The sequence below is a fragment of the Hipposideros armiger genome, unplaced genomic scaffold, assembly GCF_001890085.2.
Source record: "Hipposideros armiger isolate ML-2016 unplaced genomic scaffold, ASM189008v1 scaffold_13, whole genome shotgun sequence".
NCBI lineage: Eukaryota > Metazoa > Chordata > Mammalia > Chiroptera > Hipposideridae > Hipposideros > Hipposideros armiger.
Genome location: NW_017731363.1, coordinates 6,917,351 through 6,921,658, shown reverse-complemented (window position 1 = coordinate 6,921,658; position 4,308 = coordinate 6,917,351). Strand labels below are relative to the sequence as shown.

The 4,308-nt window shown below is 39.2% G+C and overlaps 1 pseudogene; it reads right to left on the bottom strand.

The window, feature by feature from the left end:
- Positions 1–1,440: 1,440 nt before the first annotated feature.
- On the bottom strand, positions 1,441–2,874 carry LOC109395265 (E3 ubiquitin-protein ligase Hakai-like; annotated as a pseudogene).
- Positions 2,875–4,308: the final 1,434 nt, after the last annotated feature.

The window sequence follows — 4,308 nt, the reverse complement described above, 5'->3', positions numbered from 1 at the left end:
CAAGTCCCTATAATGCAAAAGCTGATTCTAAAGGCTCCTTATAAAGCAGTGAAATTTATATCATTTAGTCATTACTTCCCTTCAACACAAAGTTATCTGGTAGTCTTCACTGTGAACTTCATGCTAAAATGTTCCAAGTTTAAAATCCTTTACCAATAAAATAAATAAGAAAGAATAAGCAGTTTCTTGTATTTCAGGTGATAGGAAAAACACTTGTCACACAATAATGAAATCTAAACAAATGCAAGTTTGTGACTATAAAAATGTCTATCATTAATACATTATTCAAATTTCTCCATGGCACTTAAATTGTACTTAAACCCAACAAGCAAGAAACCATAAGAGAAGGACCAAACTCTACCATGAAATGGGGAATTATAATAGTCTATTCAGCCCTAAACATTTAGTTTAAGACAATGAGCATAGTAGCACACACTTCATCTAAATGACACCATTTAAACACTGCTATAATATAATGTAACTTAAGACTAATAAGTATGGTGCATTATGCAATTCCAACCATTCTGGAAAAAAAAGTACTAACAAGTACTGTAACAGCATTCCCACCAGCTTGGAGCCTACAGAGTCACTTTGGCCATATCTTTCCAAATGATTTAGTAATGCCTTTTCACATTACAAACATAAAGCTATCACAGTACTAGAATACCAATGTATTTTGGTGCTTCTAGGGCTGCCTTAAAATGAAAAGGCATCCAAGTGAAATGCACTATATACTTATATACCTCAAAATTTCAGTGCCTAAAATGTGAAATAATTCTCTACCACTGAGCTGTCTCTTTTACAGTATATTCTAGATTTTTTACTTCTAGGCTTTTTATTGTACTTCGGGAAATTAGTGGTAAAACATAGTTTTAAAAAACAGTATGTGACTGTACTTAAATTCACATAAAAATAACATTTTTACAACAATATTGAAACTTAATGCTTTTACACAAGTTAACAAAATATTGGGTTGTCGGGAAAGTCATGATGCATTTTTACAATGAAAAACATAGAAAAAATATGTCATGACTTTTCTGACAACCCAATATATCACACACACACACACACAAAAACCCCTAAACAAAAACAATGCTTTTGAAAGTGGAACAATACAAATTTATTTCAGGAACTCATATCACAAAAGGTCACCTCTGGGTCAATTTACCACACTAAGGGAACAAAGTTGTTAAAATACAGCTATGCTCAACTGAGCCATTTATCCACACTACAGTAAAGAACCTGAAATAAATCCTAAAGTCAAGGATGAAAACCATTTTAAGAGACAAGATCCTCAGTGTTTTATAGCTATACCTGTAAGAAGTGCTTTTCCTTCCTAAAACAGTCCAAGTTTAATTAAAAGGTTGACAATATTTAAGGTTTTTTTCCTTATCAGCTCTTCAGTTCAAAATAGTATTTTCCTTGTTACTATGGTCTGTGTCATATATGATCTGAATGATGTGGTCCAGGAACTGGGGTCGAGGAAGGTGGACCTTGCATTGGTGGAAGAGGTAAAAGTCCTTTTGATCTAGGCCATACACCAGGACTTGTATCATCTGCTTGTGTAAATGGAGGGCTCAGAGTTTACTGTTTTTTAGTAAACTAGGGTAAAGAAGATTCATTGCTAAAAGGGAATGCTCTTACGGGTGGACCACCTTTTTGAGACAGAGGAGATCCTAAAGGAGGAGGATTAACATAAAGTGGCACCTGGCTAATACCATATCCAGAGGGGAAAAGTTATTGGTAATCGATCAGAAGTCATGGGTGGAGGTGGCACTTGACTACAAACCATGTGAGGAGTGCCTGAACCCTGGAGAGAATATGACATGGGAGGGCTCACAGGTGGCGAAAAAGATGGGAGTGGTGCATGGTGCTCTGGAGGCGTAGCCCTATACGGGTGCAAGACCACTGGTGGACTTTGACATTCAAGATAATGGTGAGCAGGTGCTGGAGCAGGAAGTGATGGTTGTTTAGCACCAGAATTTGAATCATCCAGAAGAAGGACGGTTATTAATTTGCTATATTCTCTTGCTGGAATACTAATGGTTTCCTGATGGACTGCAGGAGATGGGAGTGGAGACAATTCTGCTAAAGAAGCGCAAAGGTCCTCATGTGGCTGTTTACAGTGCTTGTGTGGCCCATGCTGCACAGGAGGTGGGGACATCATGATGTGCTGCTCTGGTAGAATATGGCTCACGTGGTCTAGCAGCATTTAAGGGACTTCAGTTGTTGCAAAGGCAATACAAGGAACCTGTGGGGCACGGGTAACAAATGTTTCAGCTCTTGTGATAGTGGTTGATATGAGCTTGTAAGTTTCTTTGAGACAAATATGTTCTCTTGCCTCCTTGGACAGTGCTACACATGGAGACAGAACTTCATGTGTGCTCCTCGGTTTGCAGCACAGGAATACTACAGCCTGAACATATCTTATCTCTGTTTCTTTGTGGGGTTTTTTTCATATAAATTAGTACCATCATAGCAAAAAGCATCAGAATCATTCTGATTCTTGCACAGAATCATTCGTCCATAGACTTTAACAAGCAAATCACATTTATCACAGAAATGAACTGGTGAGTCATCCTTTTCACCTATGATGTTTATCTTAAAGTCTTCCCAAAGGCATTGGGGAATTTTTTTCTTTTTTCTCAACAGTTCACCTCTTTTACAGTCATACCGTCCTTCTTCATTATCTTCAAATTCTTTGTCACCAGCAGGCATCCCATTCATAGTCCTTGGAATTTGAGACACAGATCTGCCTTTGCTCACCTGCTTGAAAATGAGCTTTAAAGGAATTCAGCTTTGAACATCAAGGCCACCCGAGGATCCGGAACCCTCAGCGCCCGGAAACCCATTATCAGTGTCTGTGGGAGCCATGTTGGAATACCTTTATCAAACCCAGGAGGCAGAGTTGTGATCGGGCCCCTCTCCAACCCATGTGGCTTTAACCACCGAGGGCTTCCTTCTGCTTTCCTGCCCTATCCCACTACTCTGGTGAGCAAGCCAGGCATACTCGGAGTTTGGACAAGAGCTTCAGTAGTGTGGAAGTTGCTAAGTGATCTTCATGTGCCTTTAACTGGAAAAAGTGACTGATGGGATTGGGGAAACAGAGTGCAGCACCAGCCAAAAGAATAAGCTCCTAGCATGCCCCATAGAGCACTGCCTTCTGATACTGCCTTGTTTAATTTGTCCCATTGCAGTTTTGTAAACTGCCTTAAAGGGATGGTATATGTGTGTGTGCATGCACATGTGTGTGTGTGTACACACACACACACACACAGGAATATATATGAGATACGACAATTAAGTTAGTGAACTCATCCTAGAAAAAGTGCTACATAACTCACTGCTGAATATCACTACGGTCACCTTTGAAGCACTCACCTTGGGAAGGTACGCACTGATGTCAGCGCCTAGTCCACCCTTCAAAGCAATTTTGGAACTCTTTTTCTGGAATGGCCATGAGAGCTGTCATTATATTTCCCTTGATGTCCTGAATGTCATCAAAATGGCTTCCTTTCAATATTTCCTTTATCTTCGGGTAAAGAAAGAAGTCATTGGGGGCCAGATCAGGTGAGTAGGGGTCCAGATCAGGTATATGTTCCAATACAGTTATTTGTTGACTGGCTAAAAACTTTCTCACAGACAGTGTCGTGTGAGCTGGTGCATTGTTGTGATGCAAGAGCCATGAATTGTTGGCGAAAAGTTCAGGTCGTCTAACGTTTTCACGCAGCCTTTTCAGCACTTTCAAATAGTAAACTTGGTTAACTGTTTGTCCAGTTGGTACAAATTCATAATGAATAATCCCTCTGATATAAAAAAAAGGTTAGCAACATCGTTGCAACAAGTTCGCAATCTTAATTGTCAGACCTCGTATATGTATACACACACCTTTAAGATCTTGTCATGATACAATGAATTTAAAATCATCTTTGTCTGGAAGAAGGGAACACTGTATTTATCTTATCAAAAAAGAATCATGTAAAAAGTAGTGTACATGGTAATTTCACAGGTCTAGACATTTGCTGTCCTTGCTTAAAGAATAATTATGGGTATTTAGGCCAAATTTTCCCAGGTCTTACCTTCCTGCAAATAGAAACTGGGCCACAAAAATAGCAACAAACCATATTTATTCACTTGGCTCCACCTCCATCTATAATTGTGGCTCCTCTACACTTCAGGGGGGTCTCTCCTGAATGTGCAGGCATTCACTTTTTCGGCTATATCGACTGTCAATTCTCCGCAGAAAACACCAGAAAAAAAAATTGATCAAAGAAAAGTTTTTTAGACTTACTGCAGTATAGGAGAATA